The sequence below is a fragment of the Papio anubis genome, chromosome 1 (assembly GCF_008728515.1).
Source record: "Papio anubis isolate 15944 chromosome 1, Panubis1.0, whole genome shotgun sequence".
Taxonomy (NCBI): domain Eukaryota; kingdom Metazoa; phylum Chordata; class Mammalia; order Primates; family Cercopithecidae; genus Papio; species Papio anubis.
The window spans coordinates 117,892,401-117,919,735 of NC_044976.1; positions in this window are offsets into that span (position 1 = coordinate 117,892,401).

Here is a 27,335-nt window from a genome sequence, read left to right on the forward strand (position 1 = left end):
ACCATGGAGATATGGGAAAAACGAAGTAGATGTTGACCGGGCGCGGTGGCTCACGCCTGTAATCCCAGCACTTTGGGAGGCCCAGGCGGGCGGATCACGAGGTCAGGAGATAGAGACCATCCTGGCTAACACGGTGAAACCCCGTCTCTACTAAAAAAAAAAAAATACAAAAAATTAGCCGGGCATGGCGGCGGGCGCCTGTAGTCCCAGCTGCTCGGGAGGCTGAGGCAGGAGAATGGCGTGAACCCGGGAGGCAGAGCTTGCAGTGAGCCGAGATCGCGCCACTGCACTCCAGCCTGCGCGACAGAGCAAGACTCCGTCTCAAAAAAAAAAAAAAAAAATGAACTAGATGTCCAGCTGTCTCTAGTGGGGCCCATTCTGGGACCCAGAAGCCAGATTAGTAGGGTGACCAATCATCCTGATTTGTCTGGGACTGAAGGGCTCATGGGACTTTGAGTTCCAAAGATGGTAAAGTCCTGGGTACAAGAGGCTCAGCTGATCTCTTTGCTGGTTAGAAAGGACTAGAGCCTTGTCTGTAATTGTGGTTCAGAGGTCTACTGAGCTATCTAAAGAACTAGAGAACTCTGAGGGATGTGGGACACTAGGGACTCTCAACTGGTCCCCTGAGAGCAGATGACCAGGAATAAAGAAACGTATGTAGAGTGAGTCAACTGAGCAGTAGCATCTGGAGTCAGAGGAGCAGGAGCTCCAGGCATAATGCCCAGTGGTACTTGCTACCCTTCCATGCAGTCCCCCTTTGGTCCCAGGGTACCTGTGAGCTCTGGGAGGGTAAGGCATTGGTAGAAATGCTAGAATTGTATCTAAGAGCTCACATGGCAGAGCTGAGGTATTCCTCTCTGAAAGAACTGGACATGTCGATGTACTGGCCAGAGAGAAGAGGGCACAGGAGACTGGGAGAGAGAAAGAGATGTCAAGAGAAGGACGGCAGTGCCAAGACCAGCACGGAAAATGATGAAAGTAACAGTGGACAACAGAGGAGAGGGTCCACAGAGCCCCTGATTATACATGAGGAAGAGATCACCAAAAACCGATGGTTCCCCCAAATTATGTATTTTCTGGGAATTCTTGGATATAGCTGGAGAATTGAACACTGAAAAAATAAAAGCCTACTAATCAGCCGTTATGGGCAGCATGAAGGATTGAGATTTGGATTATTATGGCAAATATGATCCTGGGCTAGAATTACATAAAACTGCCTAGTAAACATACAGACTATAATTACATTAAACCATTTTATGTAAATTTCCTATTGAAGTAAAAGTACATAGAGAAAAACACACTAATCACAGGTGCACGGCTCACTGAATTTTCCCAAAGAGAACATACTTGTGTACCCAAAATCTAGATGAAGAATCTAGTATCATCCCAGAGGCCCAGCTCATGCCCTTCCCAGTCACTGCCTCCTCCCAAGGGTAACAGGTATCCTGATTTATAACACCATACATTAGTTGTTGTAGTTGTCTGTTTTTGAACTTTATATAAATGGCAACATATATAACTCCTTCATGTGCCTTTTTTCACTCAACATTATGAGATTCATTTTTATTGCTACGTGAGGTTGTAATTTATTTTTTGTTATTGCTGTATGGAATCCCATTATGAAAATACCACTATCTATTTATCCATTCTACTTCTGTTAGACATTTGTGTTATTTCTAGTTTGAAGCTCTTTTGAATAGTGCTGCCATGGACCTTCTACTATGTGAAATATGGTAAATATATGATGCATTTCTGCTAGGCGTATACCTAAGAGTGGAAATGCTATGTCATAGGGCATATGTATGCTCAGCTTTGGAAGATACTGCCTAACAGTTTTCTGAAGTGATCATGCAATTTATATTCCCCCAAATAATGTTTGAGAGTTTCAATTGCTTTACATTTTCTTCAACACTTTCAATTTGGCCATTCTAGTGGGTGTGAATTATATATAAAACTTTAAGTTTTGGCCAGGTGCAGTGGCTCACACCGGTAATCCTAACACTTTGGGAGGCCGAGGCAGGAGAATTGCCTGAGCCCAGGAGTTCGAGATCAGCCTGGGCAATGTGGCGAAACCTCATCTCTGCAAAAAATACAAAACTTAGTCGGGCGTGGTGGCGCACTCCTGTAGTCCCAGCTACTCAACATGCTGAGGTGGGAGGATGACCTGAGCCCGGGAGGTTGAGGCTGCAGTGAGCTGTGACTGCAGGCTCACAACTATAGCTATGGAAGGTTAGCTATACGCTATACAAGAACATTTCCTTTTCCTCCTGAGCTGGTTCTTTATTTTATTTTATTTTTTTGAGACAACGTCTCACTCTGTCACCCTGGTTGGCATGCAGTGGCCCGATCTCGGCTCACTGCAACCTCTACCTCCCAGGCTCAAGCAGTCCTCCCACCTCAGCCTCCTGAGTAGCCGGGATTACAGTCTGTGCCACCATGCCTGGCTAGTTTTTTGTATTTTTGGTAGATACAGGGCTTCACTATGTTGCCCAGGCATATCTTGAACTCCTGAACTCAAGCGATCTGCCCACCTCAGCCTCCCAAAGTGCTGGGATTACAGGCATGAGCCGCCAAGCCTGGCCTTGCTGAGCTGGTTCTTTAATACACTACAGTAAGGCTTGATGCTTACACCCTTTCTAATAGATGCATGTTGTCTCTTTAGATGTCTGGTCACAATACCATAACGTATGAACCTTTCATTTAATCTGCACATCCCAAAGTAGAGAATATAATTGCTGGAGACCTGCAGGCACTATTAGCAGGGGAACTGCAAGGCTTTTCATATATTTGCTCTCACAAGGGAAGACTGTTTTCTCATAGACCATTTCTCTAGGGGCCGCTGTGTGACTATAAGTGGAAGGAATCTATCATAACCAAATTGTAGACAATAAAGCAAATCTGGCAGTGGCATGGGAGTTTTTTTGATTTCTACCCTAGAGATCAATGTGTACAATATGCATGATTGGTTTTCTCTGTTTAACGTCATCGTTGGGATGCCTAGGGATTTTGAATTCTGCAGAGTCATTTTTGCCTTTAAATGGATCATTGACCTAGCTGTCCCCAATGTGTTAGCATACTTGCATTGAAAAGATTGAAAGGGAATGAGGGAGTCTCAAATTCTATTAGTAACTTTCTCTGTTCTATGAACTTACTGGTCTCAGTTGACTTGAAAGAAAGAATCTCCCCCACTGGCCTGAAAATAATTTTAAAAAAAAACCTAAAACTAAAACTAAATTGTGCCGATGTGCAAAATGGGCTTCATTCTTCAGGGCTGATAACAAGAACAGTTAAGAAACCACGGAGCCAGGTGCAGTATTGCATACCTGTAATCCCAGCTACTCTGGAAGCTGAGATGGGAGGATAGTTTAAGCCCAGGAGTTCAAGGCTATAGTGCACCATGATGGTGTCTGTGTACTCAAGCCTGGGTGACATAGTGAGACCATGTTTCTGCTTTTTTTTTTTTTGGTTTTTTTGGTTTTTTTAGTTGGAGTTTCACTCTTATTGCCCAGGCTGGCATGCAATGGTGTGATCTTGGCTTACTGAAACCTCTGCCTCCCAGGTTCAAGCAATCCTCCTGCCTCAGCCTCCCAAGTAGCTGGGATTACAGATGCCCACCACCACGCCCAGCTAATTTTATTTATTTATTTATTTATTTATTTATTTATATTTTTAGTAGAGACGAGGTTTCACCATGTTGGCCAAGCTGATCTGAAACTCCTGACCTCAAGTGATCCACCCTCCTCGGACTCCCAAAGTGCTAGAGTTACAGGCATGAGCCACCGTGCCCAGTCAGTGAGACCACATTTCTAAAAGAAAAAAGAAAAGAAAAGACAAACTGGCCAGGTGCGGTGGCTCAAGTCTGTGATTCCAGCACTTTTGGAGGCCGAGGCGGGCGGACCACGAGGTCAGGAGACCAAGACCATACTGGCTAACACGGTGAAACCCCGTCTCTACTAAAAATATTAAAAAATTAAGCTGGGCATGGTGGCGGGCGCCTGTAGTCCCAGCTACTCGGGAGGCTGAGGTAGGAGAATGGTGTGAACCCGGAAGGCGGAGCTTGCAGTGAACTGAGATCGTGCCACCGCACTCCAGCCTGGGCAACAGAGTGAGCTCTGTCGAAAGAAAGAAAGAAAGAAGAAAGAAAGAAAGGAAGGAAGGAAGGGGTAAAATACATGACTGTGTAGATGAGGAAGGACATGAAATGAAACAGGAAAAAGGTGACCTGAAAAGTTTTAAGAATTTTATGTTATCATTGGTATTTTCCTCAAAAGCACTTAAGTATCATAAAGCTTTGCAGGAAACCTTTGGTTTGGCTGCAAGGAGAGAATTCAGGACATACTCACCCAGTTGTTATCTGAGGGACTTCCCCTTAACAGCTCTTAATTTCAAAGATTATGTATCATAGCCTTGTTCCTCAACTAGACTGTAATCCTCTGGAGGGCAGGGACCACCGATTCACTCAAACATTTTTGTTAGGCACCTGCTAGATGCTGGGGATGGTAAGTTGATACTTCCTGCCATCAAATCTTCCTACACCAGCCACCTGCCTGCATCCCTGACTAGCGCCTGTTCGCCAGCTCCTGGGAACTACACTCTTCTAGAGACACCCTGTACTACCTCTTCTAGAGACACCCTGTACTTTTTGCTGAGCCCTCATGATGCCAACTGTCTGTTTGGATCAGCGCCTGTTGTTTGCCTCAACATACGTTCTGCCTAATAGACCTTTCTCCCCATCCTTGGAGCCAGTCTACCACCCCCACTTCTAACTGCCCCTCTCTGTTGGTATGTCTCCTTCAAGGTTCTAGACCCTATTAGGCTTCCCATCCAACTCCTTTCTGGGCTATGTTACTTCACTCATAAAGATTTTCATTCCACAAGTGTTCATTGAGCTTCCACTTAGTGCCAGGAGCTGTGCCGGGTGATAAAGATACATGTTAATGGTTATCAGGCTGCTAAGAAAAACATAGGCATGTGAATAAGAATGTATAAGAAAATTCTACAAATGCCTCAAGAGATGTGTTAATGAGATAGAGGGGCACCAAAACGCAGGTGATCAATTTTTCCATGAGGTTGGGGTGGGCAGGTAAGATTTCATGAGTAAACATTAGATAAAGTAGCTTCAACTAGATCTCTGCTTCTACAGCAGTTCTTGACATTCTCACTTGACCACACTGCATTGCTGGTTAGAGATCTGGCAGCACTGGACAGAAGAGAGGGCAAGACAAGCTATCTGAGGGTATCTAGGTCTCATCTCCAAATAGGGTTATTTATTCTTGTATTGTTGAGTAGTAAGGGTTCATTATGTGCTATGGATACATGTAATGAACTATTATTTCATTATGTGATTTCCTCTAAATTAGCCTTTTTTTTTTTTTTTTTTTTTTTGACAGGTCTCACCAGGCTGCCAAAGCTGGAGGCACTGATGCACGCGCTACCACTGCAGCCTCAACCTCCTGGTCTCAAGCGATCCTCCTGCTTCAGCCTCCCATGTAGCTGGGATTACAGGTGCGCTCCACCACAGGTGGCTAATTTTTCTATTTTTAGTAGAGGCAGAGTTTCACCATATTGCCCAGGCTGGTCTTAAACTCCTGGGGTCTAGCCTCCTAAAGTACTGGGATTACAGGCATGAGCCACCATGCCAGGGCCTTCTAATTTAGTCTTGACGTCTCTCTTAGGATAGAGGCTATAAACTCTAGCCCTGGGCTTTGGGGAATTTGGTCATGGCTGCTTACAGTGTATCTTTCATGAGATACTTCTTTATCCTGACAGATGCTTTTGTTGCTGTCTGATCTATGTCCAGTTTATTCCTACCAAGATGGCCACTCTCTAGGAGATCCCTGTCTAGTAAAGAAGTTAGATTTGAGTGTGTCAGTCAGGGGAGCCATGTAAGAGGCAGCACAGTAAAATGCATGAAGTAGTAGAAGCAGTGTATTGCTCACAGGTCCCAGAGGGAGGAGGGGAGCATACCAATAGGAATGGAGAGCCACCTGGTACAAAAAAGCCCAACTTGTATTTAAAATGGATGCTGAGACAACATAAAACTATACGAATTCAGTACCATCCCTTACAAATTATGATTTGTAAATATTTTCTCCCATTATGTAAGCTATCTTTTTACTTTCTTGATGATATTCTTTGAAACACAAAATTTTTTATTTAAAGAAGTCTAATTTATTTTTGTTGCTGTTGTTGCTTATACTTTGAATGCTGTATGTAAGAAGAGTTTGCCTGCACCAAAGTCACAAAGATTTGCTCCTATATTTTCTCCTAAGAGTTTTGTAGCTTTAGCTCTTAAATTTAGATCTGCAGTCTGTTTTAATAAACTTTTATAAATGGTATGAGGAAGGGTCCAACTTTGCTCTTTTACATGTAGGTACCCAGCAGTTCCAGCATCAATTTTTGAAAAGATTATTCTTTCTCTCATTGAATTGTCTTGACTCCCTTGTTGAAAATCAATTGAACATAATTATAAGGGGTTATATCTGAACTCTCAATTCTGCACTATTGATTTATAAGTCTATCTTTAGGCCAGCACCACACTGTCTTAATTACTATAGTTCCGTAGTAGGTTTTAAAATCAGGAAGTGTGGATCCTCTAACTTTTTACTTTTTTTCAAGATTATTTTGGCTATTCTGGGTGCCTCACATTTGTACATGAATTTGTGTTTAGTTTGTCGATTTTTGCATACAAGCCAGCTGGGATGTTTAGGGATTGTGTTGAATCTGTAAATCAATTTAGGGAGAATTGTCATTTTAACAATATCTAGTCTTCTGATCCATGAGCATGTATGTCTTTCCATTTATTTGGATCTTCTTTAAGTTATTTCAACAGTGTTCTATAATTTTTAGAGTACAAGATTTACCCTACTTTGGGAGGCTGGGGCTGGAGGATCACTTGAGCCCCATAGTTCGAGGCTGCAGTGAGTTATGATCATGCCACTGTACTCCAGGCTGGGTGACAGAGAGAGACTTTGTCTCTAAAACAACAACAAAAATGACTTACTTTTCTCTTACTAAATTTATTCCTATTTCTATTTTATAATTCCTGTTTTCTTGATGCTGCTGTCAATGGAATTATTTTCCAACTTTTTCAGATTTTTAATAAAGCATATAGAAGTACAATTCATTTTGTGTATTAATCTTTTTATTTTTATTTCTTTTTTTTTGTTTTTAGAGATATGAGCTCACTATGTTGCCCAGGCTGCTCTCAAATTTGTGGCCTCAAGAGATCATCCTGCCTTGGCCTTCCAAAGCTCTGGGATACAGGCACAAGGTAATATACCTGGCCCATTTTGTGTATTAATCTTAAATCTTACAACTTTTCTGAACTCTTTTATTCGTTCTAATAGTTTAAGTAAATTTCTTAGTATTTTCTATATGCAAGATCATGTCATCTGCAAATAGAGTCAGTTTTACTTCTTCCTTTCCGATCTGGATGCATTTTATTTTATTTTCTTGCCTACTTGCCCTTCCAGCACACTGCTGAATAGAAGTAGTGAGAGCAGACATTCTTGTCTTATTCCCAAGCTTAGAGGGAAAGCTTTCAATCTTCCATCATTAAATATGGTGTTAACAATTGTGGGTTTTTCACAGATTCCCTTTATCAGGTTGAGGAAGTTCCCCAGTATTCCTATCATGAAAGGATATTGGATTCTATCAAATGCTTTTCCTGCATCTATTGAGATATCGTATGATTTTTGTTCTTTAGTCTATTGATGTAGTATATTACATTAATTACATTTTGGATGTTAAACTGACTGTATTCCAGGAATAAATCCCACTTGGTCATGGTATATAATTCTTTTTACATGTTGTTGGATTCAGGTTTTCAGTACTTTGCAGAGGATTTTTGTGTATATCATCATAGAGAATATTGGTTTGGCCTTTAGTGTTGAAAAATGAGTTGGGAAGTGTTTACTCATCTTCTTTTTTTTTTTTTTTTTTTTTGGAAGAATATGTGAATAATTGATACTAATTATTTTTAAATACTAATTATTTCCAAACATGTTTGGAAGGCTCTGATGAACAGTCTTTTCATAATCTGAAAAGAGAGATTGCAATTGAACATTGCAGCCCAACCCATTCATGAGCTTGCATATGAAAATCTTGACCAAAAATACCAGTGAATCAAAAGTGACCAAAAAAATCACAGTGATACAGTAGGTTTATTTCAGGAATGAAAAGACAAAGTACTATTTTTTAAATTTTTTTTAATGTTTAATTGACAGATAATACTTTTATATATTTGTGGGGTACAATGTTATGATACATGTATACATTGTGGAATTATTAAGTCATGCTAATTAACATATTAATCACCTCACATACTTATTTATCTGTGATGAGAATGTTTAAAATCTACTTTTAACAATTTTGGTATATACAATAATTGTTATCAACCATAGCCACCATTCTGTGCAATAGATCACTAGAACTTATTCCTCCTAACTGAATTTTGTATCTTTTCTCTTCCACCTCTCCTCCCTGCCCTCCAGCCTCTGGTAACCACTAGTCTCACCTTCTCTATTTCTATGAGTTTGACTGATTTATTTACGTATTTGTTTTTGAGACAGAGTCTCACTGTGTCACCCAGGCTGGAGTACAGTGGCACGATCTCGGCTCACTGCAACTTCTGCCTCCCAGGTTCAAGCCATTGTCCTGCCTCAGCCTCCTGAGTAGCTGGAACTATAGGCACCCACCACCACACCCAGCTGATTTTTGTATTTTTAGTAGAGACAGGGTTTCACCTTGTTGGCCAGGCTGGTCTCAAACTCCTGACCTCAGGTGATCTACCTGCCTTGGCCTCCCAAAGTGCTGGGATTACAGGCGTGAGCCACCGTGCCCGGTTGTGTTTGACTTTTTTAGATTCCACAAATAAGTGAGATCATGTAATGTGTGTCTTTCTGTGCTGCCTTATTTCACTTAGCATAATGAAGGAGAAAGTACTGCTAAATTGTCTATTAATATCAATAATAGGCCAAAAAAGAAAATCATACAAACTCAAATGATGCTGAAACAGCATTTGATAGACTATTCATTCTGATAAAGGCTTTAAAAACTTACTCATAGAGGAAAGCTTCCTTAAAAATGAAAAAGAATATATACTTCAGACCAAGAGGCAACATTGTACTCAATGGTGAATCATTGAAAGTCATCCCATTGTGATGCCTATTATCTCTATTATTATTTATTGTCATTTGAGAAGTCCTGGCTAATACATTAAGATATGACACAAAAATAAAAGGGGTGACATTTAGGAAGCAGAGCACAAATAATTGCTGTTTACAAGTGATAGTATCCACCAGGAACCTCGAAGAAATAAACTGAAAAAAAAGTTTAAATTAATACAGACAGAAGGTACAGTGGCCAGATCCAAGGTAAATATAATTTGATAGTTTACTTTGCAAATAATAATAAAACCCATTTTACACGAGCACATGTTGTGTGGTAGGCACTGTGCCAAATACTTTACGTGTACCATCTGATTTAACCTTCTTAAAGTCCTTCAGCCATTAATTAATGAAACTTTACAACAAATCTTATAAGGTATGTGTTACCATTATCTCCACTTTATAGAAGAGGAAACTGGGGCTTTGGGATACAAATTAACTTGCTTAAGGCCACAAAGCTAGTATAAAACAAAGCTAGAATCCACTAAGCTTCACTCTTCATTATTCTTTCTTCATACCAATAATCATTGTTATTATTATCTTGACTGATATTATTATGTGCTGAAAGCGTGGGGGCAATTTTTTATGGGTCTCTCCCATTGCTCATCTTGTGAGCAGGGGCACCACTGATAGCCTTTGTTCCTGACTGTCTTTTCCAGGCTGTTTGTATAATGAATAGCCTTGGAAGCTAGAAGTGGTATCTCTATCTGTATCAGGACAAGCAACAGACAAAAACCCCTCAGACACCGAGATAGTAAAGGGAGTGGCTTTAATCAGCTGGGAGCATCGGCAGGCTAGCGTCTTAAAATCCCAGCTCGTCAGGTGCTCCACTTCTGTCCCTTTTAAGGGCTCACAACTCTAAGGGGGTCAGTGTGAGAGGGTCCTGAGAGTTCTCACTCTTATTTTTGCTACTTATGTCTTCTTGTGCAACAGATTGATAATGATTCATATAGTACACTTGTGCTGAAGCATTTTGGTGAACTAAGGTAGTGATGAAGCTTTTTATCATTTGAAGAAGTACAGGTAGCAAATAAGGGAGCAGTAAGCAGGTTTCTATTACTATTATAACTCCTATTATAAGAGTTTTAAATCCTCCTAGTGCTGGGAGCCACCTTCTAAACATGCCTTCAGGGTCAAATCCGCGCTACACTTGTACGTGCACATGTGCCAGTTTTGTCATATTTCTAACTATGTCTTTAACTACTTGCCTTTGATTATCTATGTGTAGACAGTAATTAGTAAGGTTAAATTTTTTATAGACTTTTCCTTCAGCTGCTAGCAAGCAGTCAAGAGCTAGTCTATTTTGATAGATAGCATTCCTCATCTGAGTTTCTTGCCAGTCTAGAACAGTCAAGGCTTGACCGGTTTTATTAGTGATGATTTCTGAAACAGCTTGCAACCATATGATTTGATTGAGCATGTAAATGGGGGTCTGGTATCCCCATGAGCCGTCTTGTGCCTAAGTAGCAGGCCTATAATATTGTATGATTCTCTTAGGGAGCTATTCATTATTTTTCAATTTTTTTATAGCTATGCTTTTCTTTTTGTGGGAAGCATAGACAGGGAAGCCCAGGAGTTCACCTGTTTTTATGGGCAGTAGGAAGAAAGATGGTTTAATAGTGCCAATAACACAACTACCTGTCCAATGGTCAGGCAGCTTAGTGTAGGTTCTGTGTCCACATACCTAGTATACCCTAGTGGGGGCCGTCTAGTCCTGGTGGGATTCTGGGTGAATTTAAGTGGTCTGCAACTTTGGAAATTTACTGAATGGATTTTTATCTGTGTGGTTTGAACTCCACCATGTAACTGTTTTTTTGGTACTATTATACAATTTTTGTCCTAGGCAACTAAGTCGTCCTACAGAATGAGTGAATTCTTTCCTTTTTTTAGCTATGCAATATTGTCTAATAATTGAGAATTTTAGAACCTAGAAATGATCAGGGTGATTCTTTTGGGCCAGGAATTTATAAGGAACTGGGTCTGTAGGCACTAATTTTCAGGCTTCTTATGGCCATTGATCTCCTATTACAGTTCCTCCACAAACATAACATTGTGGCCTACATAGCATTATACAAACAAGTTTCTTTTAGAGTCCCGGTACACTTATAATAACCATAAAATAAGAGGACTGTAGCAATCTTTTGTCCTACCTCAGTGACTTGATGTATACACTGGGAACAGTTCTCAGTCTGAGGAAGGTCAATTGAAGTCCTTACTGTACAAGTCCAAATTTTAAGGCAAATGAGTCCTGTGATGAGTTTTCTCATGCTTCGGCCATGTGTGGACCAGTCAGCTTCCGCGTGTGAATGGAGCAGGGCTTGTCGTCATCTTCAGAGTCACTTTGCAGGGGTTGGCGAAGCTGCTCCCATCCACGTACAGCTTCCAGTCTACTGATGTTTAAGGATGGTCTCGGAGATTGGGCCCACTAGAATAAACTGAGTCCAATACCTCTACACAGTTATGTTTAACTGGATTCTCTGATACCAGGAGTAAGGTGGTGGGGTTCAAGGTGTTGCAAACTTCAATGGTTATGTGGGGATTTTCACAGAGCAAGCTTTGGTATCTAGTTAGTCTAGTATTCGTTAGCTAATGATGTCCTTTGGTATTTATTAAAGTCACCACAGCATGGCGGGGGGGGGGAGCTTTACATTTAGTTTTTGCCTAAGCATTAGCTTATCTGCTTCTTGTGCTAACAGGGCCATTGCTGCTAGGGCCCTTAGACATGGGGGCCAGCTTTTGGAAACCCCATCTAGTTGTTTTCAGAGATAGGCCACTGGCCTTGGCCAGGGCCCTACAGTCTGGGTTAAAACTCCATCTGCCATTTTTTTTTTTTTTAGACACATAGAGTGCAAAAAGTTTTGTCAGGTCAGGTAGCCCCAGGGCTGGGGCTGACCTGAGTTTTCCTTTTAACTCATGAAAAGCTTGTTTCTGTTGGTTGTAATAGATGTAGTTTATCTAATTTACATTTTTATTAACTATCACCCACTAAAATATTGACTTAAATTCTGTAGCTACTTGATTTAAAGCTTTAAATTGAGCCAGTATTCCTCGTGGGACTCCAATTGCATCTAAGTGGACGTGAGAGTCGAAAGACCTATAAGGGGGCTTCTCTAGCTTTATGATGTCTTATTATTCCTCCCTCTGGATGATGAAATGCCAGGGTGAAAGGGATAGCCAATTGGACTAAAGTATAAGTGCCACTCCAGTTATTCGGCAGAGTGCCCAGTAAAGGTCCACCACAATACCACCACACATCCGCTCGGGGATGAACAAGGGCTGACTGATTGATAAGCTCTTGAAAATTCTTAAGCTCATCCTATCCCTTCAGGTCTCCAAGGAATGCTAAGTTTCCTCCTTGTCATGAGAGACATGAAGTGAACTTAGTGTTGGGAGACGGAGGCTGGATGGCCCTTGGGCGCTGACCCACAAGGTGCCGGACTTTGGGATATAGCAGAGAGAGCTTGGCATGACTTATTACTCCAGGCTGTAGAATCCTGAAAAAGAGCTACCATGGAGCCCATGTTAGGTCGACTGGAAGACCACCTTAGTGGAAAGGGGACAATCTGGGCCTCTGGCCTGCCATGTGCACAAACATAATAATTGCTTTTGTTTAACGCGCAGATGGAATATTTGATCCATTCCAACCAGGCATTTGCATCTTGGTGTGCTGTCTTAATTGCCAAAGTTTGTTTTAAGTCTTTAACTTCTATGATCCTCTAGTTAAATGAATATTTCCTTTAGCACCTATTTTTATTAGTCTTTAGACCACAGAAAGCTAAACACATTTTATATTTAATAATGCTTCTTGTATGATTTTTATACCAGATAAGCTAAATTTCACCTTTGTATTAATGTGCTATTAAGGTTAATCTTAGTTTTAATAAAGCTTTGTATACATATTTATCCAATTTTTAATGTTTGACCATAAGGTAAGATTTTATAGACTCTTTTTAACCTTTTATAATTTTTGTTAAAGAGCAGGTTGTTGCTTTAAGAAAAGCCTGCTATGCTCTTATTTTAATGTCCAATTTACAGAAAAACTGGATTATACCTCTTTAACTTTAGCCAATGTTTATACACAGATTTTTCTTTCCAATTAACATTTTAAAACTTGATTAAACCTTTAAAACAAATATACATATTTTTAACCTTTTAATATAGGTAAAAATTTATATTCTTATGCCTCCTTATAATTCTTTTATCAAAGGTATATTTTATTTTCCTTATACATGTTGCACATAAACTGTTTCTTCAATAGTACTCAGGAGGCCTTATTACTTTTAAATTATACAACATTTTTTGCATAAAAATTTTTTTATAACATTTTTTTCTTTCACAACTTTCGCAGACAATTCTTCGACATGTCTCAACTTTCTGACCTACTACAAACATTTCTTTCTTTAAACAACCAGTTAATTTATTTCAGGACAAGAATTTACTATATGACACTTTTTTTACGTAAATTCTGCCTCCCCGCTTCCCCCCCCCCCCTTTTTTTTTTTTGAAGATAACCATTCTTTTTTTTTTTTTTAAAGTAAACTTTCTTTATGTCTGTGGACTAGACTGTCTAAGGCCACAAGATTAGAAGTTACTGTAATACATGTTACCCTGTTAACTTTTAGCAAACTTTACTTTTGTTGAAAACCTTCTAAGTTTGGGATTTCAATTATCCTTTGCTATTAATAAGACCTTGTTCAGTCCAAATTAACTTAGAATTGGTATAGATGGCCCTTTTTTTTCTCTCTCTCTCTCTTTGACTTTCTCTCTCTCTCTCTCTTTGACTTTCCTTTTGCCTCTGTCTCTTCTTCTCTTTCTGCTTCTCTCTTTTTCTGTCTCTCTCTTTTCTTGACTCCTTCTTTGTCTCTCTGTCTCTTCTTCTCTGTCTTTTCCTCTCTCTCTTTGACTCTTTTTCTCTCTGTCTCTTTCTTCTCTTTCTCTCTGCTGGTCTTTCCTTGCCTCTTCCAGTCGCTTATGCTGCTGTTCTCTTAACTACTGTCGGGGAGGAAGGGAGTCTAAAATCAGCTGTAACTGTCTATGTAGGGGAATCTGGTCTGGGTGCCTTGGCTTACAGGTTACCTTGTGCCATACCTTGGAAACAAGGGACCTGTCCAGGCTTCCTTCTGATGGCCAACCCACCTCTAATGCTGGCCAGTCTATTTCACACAAAGTTCTAAGTGTTCCTGGTGTCATAGTAACAACGTAATCTCCCTTAAATCCTTTCTTGAAATTTTTCAACATAGCTCCTAATGGGATGGGCTTACTTTGTGCCTGACCCACGTCTCCTCAAGACAAAACACCACGTTCACACCACATGCACACTACAAAACAAAGAACAGGTAAAAAGGGCACACACACGGTTTTACAGTTGATGCCAAACCAGAATCAAAACCAAAATCAGAGTATCAAGAAATCCAAGCCAGGTCAAAACCAAAACCAAAGTATCAAGCAATCCAAGTCAAGTCAAAAACAAAAACCAAAGTGCCAATACAGGTACACCATGGGTGATCAGGCCATGCTTCCGCTCAAATGGAGTGGGCAAGTTCCTAAGACCAGTCCTGTCATCCTGTCAAGCAATTCAAACCAAGTCAAAACCAAAACCAAAGTGCCGATAAAGGCACGCCGTGGGTGATTAGGCCACACTTCCACTCAAATGGAGTGGGCAAGTTCCAAAAACTAGTCTTACCAAGTTTTAGATGTCTGAACTCCAAGTGCCAGTTCCTTCCAGTGTTCAGCCACTGAGTTGATCCTCCATGGGGGCCTGCCACACACTGCTCTGGCGAGGTGTCCCACCGGGGCACATACCTACCCGGGAGCGCTCTCAGGATCCGTGTCGATCCGACTGGTTGGAGTCCCCCGCAGGGATGTTCCACTGGGCAGCCTAAAGCCGCCTAAGGAGCTGCCTCGATGGTCCCATGGTCCCTTAATCACCTCGCTTCCCGGTCAGGCAACCAAAAAATGTAGCAGGACGAGCCGCAGACAAAACCCCTCAGACACCGAGATAGTGAAGGGAGTGGCTTTAATCAGCTGGGAGCATTGGCAGGCTAGCATCTTAAAATCCCAGCTAGTCAGGTGCTCCACTTCTGTCCCTTTTAAGGGCTTACAACTCTAAGGGGGTCCGCGTGAGAGGGTCATGATCGATTGAGCAAGCGGGGGTACTTGCCTGACAGGGCTGCAAGCACCGGTGGTCAGAGTGAAACAGAACAGAATGGGAGGTTTCACAATGTCTTTCCATACAATGTCTGGAATCTATAGATAACATCAGTTGTTAGGTCAGGGGTCGAATTTTAACTACCAGGCTTAGGTCAGGCAGGCCCAGGCCTGGTTTCAAGTCTGGTTCCTAGGCACCGGGCTACCTGCCTTTAGTTTCGCTTCTCTTTCCTTTTTGGAGTATAACACAATATAAAACAATATGAGAGGGTCTCTCTCTTCCCTCATTTCCAGAGCAAAGGACGGGTTTGTTTACTGTCCAGTATAATAAAGATAATGTCTCCCTTAAGGAAAATTTTCTTTAAAAAATATTTTAAAAATAGAAAAATGCTCAGGGCTCTTCTCATGTAATGGCAGGTTTCTACTGGAACAGTACATTGCCAAGAATCACTAAGTTTTTTAAAAGCAGAAAAAAGAAAGAGGAAGTACTTGCTTTAGCAGATGTTAAATTAGTCATAAAGCTATAATAGCTAAAACAATAATTGTGGTTCTGGCATAAGAAAAGATAGGTAAATCGATGAAATAGAAAGAATAGCTCAGAAGCAGATTCTAAAACACAGAAGTTAAAATATCATGAGGGAAGTGTTACAAATCAATGGTGAAAGGTTGAACTACTGGATAAATTGTGGCTATGAAAAACTAGTTGGATGTTTTGGGGAAAAATCAATTTAGGAATTCACATGACACGTCAATATGCAATTCTGATGGATAAGAATTAAATATAGAGAAACACATCAAACCATTAGTAAATATAAAAGCAACGCCTGGATGAAAATCAAATCTCCAGGTAAGAAAGAACATTTCGAAATGGCTTGCAGAATTTTTAAATTATCATGTTTTTTGACTCGGCAATTTAACTAAAAGAATGCAAACATCATTTTTATGGATCTCAGACAATTGACTGGCTTGCTCATTGCTACATTTGCGGGTGGTAGAAAGTCAATAAATATGAATTTAAAAAGAAGTTGCACAAAAACTTAAAGGTGTACGTTCAGAAAGGATGTCATAGAGGTGCCATTTGTGTGAGTCAGTAGCCAACAGTCACCCTAGGCCTTGATATTTAAATGAAGTTCACCTGGGAATCCTAACCCTGTGGAATGTACATGGCCCTCCCTGTGATTTCTGTGAGTTTTGGCAGTTTTATTTTCTCACAGTTCTTTCTATCTTGCTCAGGGCTCTGGTTCTGTTTCAAGCCCACTTGCATCTCACCTCTTTTAGCCTGTGTTGTCTTTTTGATTTGAACCAACGTACATGTGAAATTTAACCCTTTTTCCTTACCATTCTATTTTTTCAAGACGAAACAAGACAAAGCAGAACAACAAAAACACCTCCCAAGCCATGTGAATGTGGATTTTTTACAACCACACAAACTGACTCATTCAAAAATTAATATTAGACCTTCTCATACATAAAGGCCTTTTGTTCTCTTTCCCATGAAGAATTTCTCACTGACCACTTTTGTCCATGGGCTCTGGTATCCTGCTTTGTCACTTGACCTTCTCTCTCCACCTCAGGCATTTCCTGACATCTTATCAGTTCTGTGTTTTCAGGATTTGCTTTCCCATGGACTATTTAGGGACAGTTAAAATACCCAAGGGGAAAAAAAATCAAGCCTTTAAAGAATTAAAATACATTTTATTCACGATTCTTACTGAGGACTATAGACTGAGGCCCATAGCTCGGGAGGAGTCTTTTAGGGAGGTCTATCGGACTCCTTCCTCTAAAACAGTGTTTCAGCCCATTGGTAGGTAGGTGGTGGAGGTTGAGTATGTGCAAAATCACATCTAAGTTTGGGTGCAAGAGTACATTTGAATATAGTTTACTAAAGTACATTTGGTTATAGGTAGTGGAAGCATAATGACTAACCCCATGAGATGTTATCGTGTGTAAGAAAAAGCAAGGACTAGAGTCACTTAACTTTTAAGAAATACAGTGACTCAGGCAAGAGGCATGGGGGATCATGTGCTCTATCCGGTTTTGTCAAAGTATCTTTCTGGAAAGCTGCAGGCCTCACAGTCAGGGGCTTTGTAAAATTACCCTGGCAAGCAGAAACAGGCAAACAGGCTCCTTCCGTTTGCTACTTTGTCTCGCGGTATGCAGAACAATTCTGCTTTCTAACCCTCTCCATTCCTCGACCTTCTTTGCATTTCTAAAGCTTTGATAACATCTAGACTACTGGAGGGACCATTAATTTGGCCTCAAGCTTTAACAGTACAGAAAATCGGTGGAGGTTTCCACATTTCAGACCTCCTTTTCTTTTACCCACCAAGATTTGTAAGTAAAAGGAAGCAATATGGATACTCGTTTTCCCTCTGCTATGAAATATGCCTTTCCTCTTCCCTTACAAATGGCCACAGACAGTTTGGATTTTAAATTTTTTTTTTCACCAAGCTACATTTGTAAAAGTAAGAAAATTAAAAATGACCCAAATGATCATCAATAGAAGATACCAGGTTAATAAATCATGATACAGTAGATTGAAGAATGTAATAGGTCCAGATGTTCTGAAATGGAAAGATGACCAAATCTATTGTTAAGATACAACAACAACAACAACAACAACAAAATGTAAGTTAAAAAGCCAGTTGCCCGAAAGTATGTGTAATACGAAACCATTTGCAATGTCTGAATACATTATTGGTTGTCACAACTAGGTGGTAGTGGTGGTGAGGCTACTACTGGCCTCTAGTGGGCAGAGGTCAGGGTTGCTGCTAATCATTCCACAGTCCACAGGGCAGCTTTCCAAAGAATTTGCTGGCCGCAAATACCAACAGGTCTGAGATTAAGAAACCCTGTTCTAGATGAATATACACCAAACTCTTAACAGTGGTTATCCCCAAGAGTTGAATTACACTTTTCCTAAATTTTAATCTTTTTGCATTTCTTGTAACGAGCTTATTATAATCAGGCAAAAAATGTGAAAAACTATAAACAGTTGGAAGAGCTTGCACATAAAAAAAAATTTCTAATCAAATTACACGGAAGATGAGCAGATAGGGAGAGAGCAGTGCCACAGAATCTAGGAGAGGAGAGACGTCCCCTCCCAGGGACACCCAGTTGGGAGAGAACTCAAGTAAGAATCAGCCTTTCATTCAAACGGAGGAGTTTCCTCCTGAGAGCACATCTCACCGATAGCCAGTTCTTTCCTAGTCTCACCGGGCAGTGCTCTGTCTTCGGAGAGTACGGGTGGTTGAAGGGGTAGAGAGGCCGGGTGTGGAAGCTTGTGTTCCTCCCTATCTGAACATCACACCCAGAGTCCAGGGGTTTGGAGAATGTAACTGTTAGGTGTAATAGAACATAAAAGTACACGTGAAATAGAAGTCATAGCGCTATTTATTCTTCCCCGGGGCAAATTTCCCTTTTTAATTTTTCTCTAGTTGTTTTGTTACACTGGAGTCTCTTGACCGCCATCTGGTGGACAGATTTCCATCACCCAATCCGATGGTCAGCCTTCCCCACAAACGTTTTAGTCACACTGTGTCACTGTCTGGCAAGATCATGTCTTGTCTTCAATTCCCCAGCACTTTGTGCAGTTGACACATTATGGGTAACCAGAGTCTGTTTGTTGAAGTAGTAAACATTGGTCCATTAGAAGCTGTGAGTGAATAGTGAAGTCATGTATGAACTGGCATTGGGAAGGAGGAACTGAAAACCAGGAATAAGCTGTCCTGATTGCGAAGGGTGAGTGCAATGCCGGACTGAGGAATGAAACCAACTCCAGGCCAAAGAGCGTTGAAGATTCCCAACAGGCTCCCCAAGGACACACAGGGAGCCCAGTAGAATTTTCCTGGAGCCTACTGAACTTCTGCTCGGAGTGGACTCGGCCCTCTGCCCAGATGAGGTGCCATGAGGTACACAAAGGCTCTAATATGTAATTTGACACTTCACTGGGTAAAATAGAAAGTACAGTGGCCAGACCCCAAAGTAAACTTAGGTACTTCCTCTTTACCCCTTTTTTTCTGCTTTAAAAAAATCTCAGCGCTTCTTTCCTGCCTTTCAGCTCTGCTCCTCTCAATTCCGCAATAACACAAATCCCTGGTCTCCTAAGAGTGGGCCCCAGGAGAGTCTGCAAACTCATCACTTTCTAACAGGGACTGCTGTCACTGAGTGGTCCCAAGTGGGCACTAGAGGCCAGTGTTGCAATGTTTTCAGACTTTTCAAAAGAAACAGAAATCTTTATTATCTTGTGAAATCCCTTAATTTGGAGCCAATACTGGCTCCAATTACTTTTGAAACACTCCATGGGCCAAAAAGCACTTGTGTTTATGGCCAACAATTAGTGACCCATCAAAGAGGCTCCCTGGACTGAGTGTGGTGGCTGATGCCTATAATCCCAGCACCTTGGGAGGCCAGAGTAGGAGGATTACTTGAGCCCAGGACTTTGGTACCAGCCTGGGCAACATAGCAAGACCCCGTCTTTACAAAATTTAAAAAATTAGCTGGGTGTATTGGCATGGCTCTGCAGTCCCAGCTACTTGGGAGGCTGAGGTGAGAGGATTGGTTAACCCAGAAGGTTGAGGCTTCAGTGAGCTGTATTCTTGGCACCGCACTCCAGTGTAAGTGATAGAATGAGACTCTGTCTCAAGAATTTAAAAAAGTAAAAAATTAAAAACAGATTTCTAAGCTTCTTCCCAATGTTTCTGCCACACTGTGACTCTGACCTCTGCCCACATTTCTACATGGCTAATTTTTAAATCGGGTCAATTGCTGATCCTAGGTCAGCAGGAACCACAGGGTCAGGAGTGTTCTTTCTTTGAAGTTTCAGATTCATCAGTTTATCTTTAGGAAAAAGAACGAAACTTCTCTTTAGGTAAGGTATCTACCGGAGCAGCCCCCACTCCCACCCGAAAGTCACCTGAATACAGCTATTTCCTGTGCTTCTTTCTGCTACAAATCTCTGCAGCATGTTTTGTTTTATGCATCAAAACTAGATCGACCTCTGCATTCTGATCATTTCCCTGTGGTGTTGTCTTTTTCCAAACTTTCTGTTTTCATTAACTTAAAAAGTCTATGATGCTCTCAAACTGATTAAACTCATTCCAATCAAGCACTACATGCTGAAGGTAGTGAATCGCATTGCCAGTTGGGCTTTAAAAAGAACAGCTTTGAATGTACATCCTAATATATTATATAATAGATTGTGAATATGGGTTGTGTTGAATCTATAATTATGAGGGATTTAATACATTGGGGTCTACATTCAACCCCAATATACACATACTTATATATATGTAAAATGTTTGGCCCCTTAACTTAGCCTTGCTGACAGTTATGGGAAAGTTTCTAGAGTTGTCAGACACAAGCTCCTATGAGAATCTGATCTAAGCAACTCAGCCTTCCCTCAAGAAAAAAACACTCATAAGCAAACAGTTTCCCAAAGTCTGTGCATAGACCCTTAGGCATACCTGGGCCCCAGGTAAGAACTCCTGTTATATCAGTGAGGGGCAAGGCAACTGCTCAGAGCCTGTAGGTCTTGTTTGATTTGAAGGTGGCTTGTTGACCATAAGCTCTTTCTCAGTACATCACACCTTCCAGTAGAACTGAACCAAAACTCTAAGATACCCTTTTTATGCTCGCTTGGGAATTTAGGGCCCTTACCATGTATAGCTTCTCTGGGGTGGTTTCTGATGCTCATCAATTCTCTGATATCAACTGGGTATGTTACCAGTGGAAGATATCCCGGTTATCAGTGGCAAATTCATATGTCTCTGCAGCAACCTCAATTCTTGCCTCCTCAGAAGAAAGAATTCAACTGAGGGGCATAAGGCAGGAAAAAGATTGAGGCAAGTTTCATTGTAGGAGTGGAAGTTCATTAAAAAGCTTTAGAGTAGGAAAGGAAAGAAAGTGCTTTTGGAAGAGATGCAAGTGGGCACTGAGAAGGTCGAGTGCCCCGTTTAACAATCATCCTAGGACTTTATAGGCCAGCAAACTCTGGCATCTTGCGCCCCCTTTCCATGATTCTTCCCTTAGGTTGGATTGCCTGCATGCACAGTGCCCTCCTTACCCTTGGGAAGTGAGCACATGCAGTGTGTTTAGGAAGTTGTACGCATGCCCGTCTGAGGCTTTCTTCCTTTCTCCTGTGGAGTGCCCCCAGAAGGTCATATTCCACCATTTTGTCTCTTAATGCACATGCCTGGGAAGTTGCCTCTCTTGGCGTCTGCAGTCAGTCAACACTTTAGTGCAACGGTTGTGGACCATCAAGAAATGACCTCTCTCCAGAGGCTGGCTGCCAGTTTATCACTTAGAGAGACACCTGACATTCCTGGTGGGTGGAGGAGAGCCGTTTCCTGCCCCAGTCACACCTGTCTAACTACTTACAACAGGTATCCAAAAATTGAATTATGACACTATCTGGAGTTAGTGCAGATCCCACAGATTAAGGGCTCAGTCCTATCAGACTTCCCTCACTTCAAATGTCAGTCTCATCTGGGCCAGGCCACCCATACTTCTGACCTACCAGCTATAAATCAAGGATTCCCAGGATCCCCTCCTCAAGTTCAATAATTGGCTAGAAGAGCTCACAGAACTCAGAAAAACAGTTTACTTACATTTAGTGACTTATTATAAAGGATACAACTCAGGAACAGCCAAATGGAAGAGACGCAGAGGGCAAGGAATGGGGGGGGTAGGATGAGGGTGGCACAGAGCTTCAGTGCCCTCTCTGGGTGTGTCACCTCCCAGCACCTAGTAGCTCTCTGAATCTGTTGTTCAAGAGTTTATAGAGCTCAAATCTGTATAATACCACTTCCTAGAGGTCAGAGGGTGGGGCTGAAAGTTCCAACCCTCCAATCACTTGGTCTTTTTAGTGACCATCCTGTTCTGAAGCTATCTAGGGACCCCATCTTAAGTTACCTTGTTAACACAAGCTTCAGTGTGATCTAACAGGGCTCATTATGAATAACAAAAGGTAATCCTATCATTCATGAAATTCAAAGCATTTTAGGAGCTCTGTGCCAAGAACCCAGGAAGAAGACCAAATACGTTTTTAAAATGATCTCACAGCTTCTCTGTGCTTACTAAGATCATAACTGATTACTCAGTGTTCCCACCTCTAACTTTTTGCTTGATTGCCATCTCCTCCATTCATCTGTATGTCTCTGTCTTCAACTGGATTAGGACTGGGCTTAGGGTCAGAACCAGGGTTCTTTTGGCATTGGTGATGGATCAACCAAGAGAAGGCTAAAACCTCCAAGCCTGATCATTCTATCAAGTTGGGACTGGCTCCAGTAGTAGGTAACACAACGATGTCCAGGGAGATGCAGGAAATAAATAACCAGGCACGTGGGCAGTGCAGAACCCCCAAAAAGCCAAGCAGGATAGCAGGTGGCATTAGAGATGGCTAGAAGCAAGAATCTAGCCAGAGGACTGCAGTTCAGGGCCAGGACTTTAATCTCTAGAATTGGGAAGAGCAAGACAGGAAATAGAGTTTGAAGCCAGGAGTCAAAGTAGGAAATTGACACAAGGGAAAAGCGGGCACCCAGTTACCAATGTTGTGGTACAAGCATTGTATTTAAGATAAGGAAGATGGGCACGGTGGCAAATGCCTGTAACCCCAGCTACATGGGAGGCTGAGGTAGGAAGATTGCTTGAGCCCAGGTGTTCAAAACTAGTCTGTGCAACACAGCGCAAACCCATCTCGATAAATGAATAAATACATAAGTAAAATTTAAAATAACACAAGGAAATAATCCATAAACAAAGTACATCTAAGCTGAGCTAGCAGTAAGGTGGCTTGATTCGAAGTCAATGAGCTTTGACCCTATAGTTCTTAACACACTTCTTAGGGATCAATTCATCTCTGAATCAAGATGAGCTGAACCTACAAGTGGGGACCAAATGGATCTAGTAGGGGGTTTTAGAGGTCTTCAGGTGGTAGAGAGCCAGGTGGGAAACAAGAGGGATGCCATCAGCATCCTCATCTTTGGTAATATTTTAAATAACAATTAATATGAGAAGTCAGTGCTGAACATTTCCTGGGCCAGAGGCAGATAGTCTAGGGATATTTTCTTGTTTACCTTAAAGCAAGTAGAAAGACAACAGAGTATGGTGGTTATAACTGAATTTGGAGCCAGGCTGCCTGGATTCGAATCTCATCACTGCTATGAGGTCAGCTGCCTAAAATTGGCTTTTTAAATCTCTTTAAATTGTCTTTAAATCTCTGTATTACTCATTTAGAGATTGAATATAATTTATATTATGTTATGGATGCTAATAATAGAACACACCTCCTAGGGTTCTTAGGAGTAATGAATAAATTCTGTAGAAGTGCTTGTGACAATGCTTGGAATATAATAAACACTATATGTTGAAATATAAATGGTGATTGAAAACATTTTATGATTCAGGCCACCTCAATATGAATCCTGAGTCTCAAGTGAAATCTCTGTGGACAAGGAGGTAGTAAGGAAATTGTCCAGAATGGAATAGTGCTAGAGTGCCAAGAGGTGATAACCACAAGACTCAGGCTCCTGTTGAGACTTGGCCCTAATATAGTTGAGTCTTGCTTTTCTGGAATTCAAAAGTGTGCCCAAGAGTGAAGAATTACAGTCAATACATCAATGGGTAGAATCAACTGTCTAGGAAAATTCATAAGGTAATGGAATTAATGCTATTTATCTCACGCAGTACAATCCACTTGGACCTGCCACATTTTAGACCTGCAAAAAAGAAACACCAGATTTATCCAAATACCATTTAATCCCACTTGATCTCAGTATCTCCAGGTCTAGAACAATGTTCAGTTCCTGTTTGTATTCCCTGTCAATAAGAAAAGGACTTTGATTCAATGATTCTGTGTTAAATAGCATGTTGTTAAACAGAATAGCATTGGATTTGGTATTAGTCAAGGTTCTCCAGAGAAGCAGAACCAATAAGATGTGAATATATACATATAGAAAGAGATTATTATAAGGAATTGCTCATGTGATTATAGAGACTGGCAAGTCCAAAATCTGCAGAGTGGCTGACAAGGTAGAGACCCAGGAGACCCGGTGGTACAGATGAAGCTGGAAGGCAGTGTGCTGGGGAATTCTTGCTTGCTCAGGGAGGCCAGCCTTTGTGTTCTATTTGGCTTCAACTGATTGGATGAGGCTCATCCACATTACAGAGGGCAATGCGCTTACTCAAAAATTCACAGATGTAAATGTTAATCTTATCCATAAACACACTCCAGGTTTTAAATGTTAATCTCATCCAATAACATCCTCCAAGTTAACACAAAGAATGAACCATCACAGACTCTAAGTCCCCTTTAAGATCAAAAATAATCTATTGTTCTTATACCCTTATTTTGAAGGAAAATAAACACGTTTAGTATCTTTCCACTGTTCTTTCCTATTTTATTTTAGAGATAGGGGTCTCACTCTGTTGTCCAGGCTACAGTACCATGGCATGATCAAAGCTCACTGTAGCCTCAAACTCCTCGGCTCGAGTGATCCTCCTGCCTTAGCCTCTCAAGTAGCTGGGGTTACAAGTGCACACCACTGTGCCTGCCTCCACTGTTCTTTTCTAACATATACTTTTAGTGTATTTGTGTTGGAAAAAATGGGTATTGTTTGGGAAAGAACAATAAATTCTTCCAGCAAAAGCAATTTTAATTATAAAAGTAACGGTGGTACTAAAGGAGATGGTGCAACAGTAAGGTGGAAAGACATGAGTCTTGTATTACCTCATGGAGTAGGGCTGCCTACCAACTTAAGACTGCTTGTGGCGAGATCACTGTGTGTGTAAGAAAAAATCTTCAATTTTATTATTATTATCTATTTATTTATTTATTTATTTATTTTGAGACAGAGTCTCGCTCTGTCGCCTTGGCTGGAGTGCAGTGGTGCAATCTTGGCTCACTGCAAGCTCCACCTCCCGGGTTCACGCCATTCTCCTGCCTCAGCCTCCTGAGTAGCTGGGACTACAGGCGCCCACCACCATGCCTGGCTAATTTTTTGTGTTTTTAGTAGAGACAGGGTTTCACTGTGTTAGCCAGGATGGTCTCGATCTCCTGACCTTGTGATCCACCCACCTCGGCCTCCCAAAGTGCTGGGATTACAGGCGTGAGCCACCGTGCCTGACCCCAATTTTTTAAGTACTATATTTGATTAGTAAATAATATAAACCACTGATACCTGGACATGGATGCAGCCATAAAATGACCTTAAATATATAGCATCATCCTAGCAGTCAGGGATGGGCAATAAGAACAGATATTGTAGCCCAGAAAACTGGTGAGCCTTGTGGAAGACAGACCACTGTCCTTTGTTTTCCCCTAGGGAAAGTTAATGTCTCTCTCAACTATGTTCCACAACACACATGAAATACTTTGGATACCTAGTTATTTCTGTATGTTTCCTCAGAACATTTACTTTGTGGAGCTGTTTATCCCCAGCATCTAACAGAATGTCAGGCCCAGAAATATGGGTTGGATGAATGAATGAATAAATGCCCAATGAATGAATGAATGGTCAGGGAATTCTTTTCTGAGACTTCATCTAAATAGGATTGGCTATAAACATATGGCATCTCTAAAGGTTGTGAGAGCCTTTCCTTCCCTCTGAGTGAACAGATTCACGTTAGTTGTTCATCAAGGTAAGTCACTGGTGAGCCAGGGCTTCAAGACACACTGGAAATGATATGTAATAAATTCTAAGCTTTGCTTACTCACAATGTCCCTGCTGGCCAATGAAAAGTTTCCTTTATTCGATGCATCAGATTTATTTCTATAAAAAGGGCCATAATCAAACTTCAGGAGAATGGTAAATTGCTGCTGAGATGATATACAGGATACAAAAAAAATATAAAAATAAGCCTTTGTTGAACCCCAAAATATTCTTTGTAATAGATCTATGTTTATTGTAGAACATAAGAGATCCCAATGTCTTATTCTTCCTGTTCTTGTAATGCCTATGCTATGAGAGCAGAAAACAGAAGGAATCAATTATTCAGTAATTATAGAACAAATAACTGGAGGATTGAATTCTGTATCACATTTGGTTCTATTAAAACAATGAGGCTGGGCACGGTGGCTCACACCTATAATCCTGGGAGGCAGAGGCAGGAGGATCCCTGGAGCACAAAAATTCAAGACCAGTCTGGGCAACATGGTGAAACTCTGTCTCTACAAAAAAAAAAAAAAAAAAACCTTAAAAAATTAGCTGGGCATGGTGGTGCACCTCTGTGGTCCCAGCTACTCAGGAGGCTTGCTTGAGCCCTGGAGGTTGAAGCTGCAGTGAGCTGCAAAAAGCAATGATAACATGTACAGAAATCAAAACAAAAGAAAAAATTATCTATAATGCTACCATCTTACAATGTTTTAAATTTTTTTCTTCAAGACAGGGTTTCACTCTGTCACCCAAGCTGGAGTGCAGTGGTACAATCACAGCTCACTGCAGCCTCAGTCTCCTGGGTTCAAATGATCCTCTTGCCTCAGCTTCCCGAGTAGCTGGGACTATAGGCTCATGCTCACATACTGGCTAACTTTTTTATTTTTTGCAGATGAGGTCTCACTATGTTGTGCAGGCTGGTCTTGAGCTCCTGACCTCAAGCAGTCCTCCAGTCTGTCCTTCCAAAATGTTGGGATTATAGGCATGAGCTACTGCACCCTGGCCTGTTTTAATTTTTATATGGTCTGTTTTACGCTTTATATGTTTGTCTGTATTTTTCAAACACATAATGAAAAGAACTCATGCACGCAAAACAGCACAGACAGATTTTATGTGTATATGGGCTAGGCCAGCCTGGGGGTAGACATCAGGTCACACTAGCAATAATCAGACAATGTTTCTCTGATTCTAGCCCTACTCATTCTGCAGAAATTCCAGTTCTCCTCACATCCTTCCTAACTAGTTTTTGAATTCTCAGGAACTAATCCTCTCAGCTATCATGTGTCATTTCTGATTTTCCTCTCGTTTTTAGCATCTCCCTTTCAGCATGTCTCCTGTTGCTGGTGCTGCTGCAGAAACTTCAAAA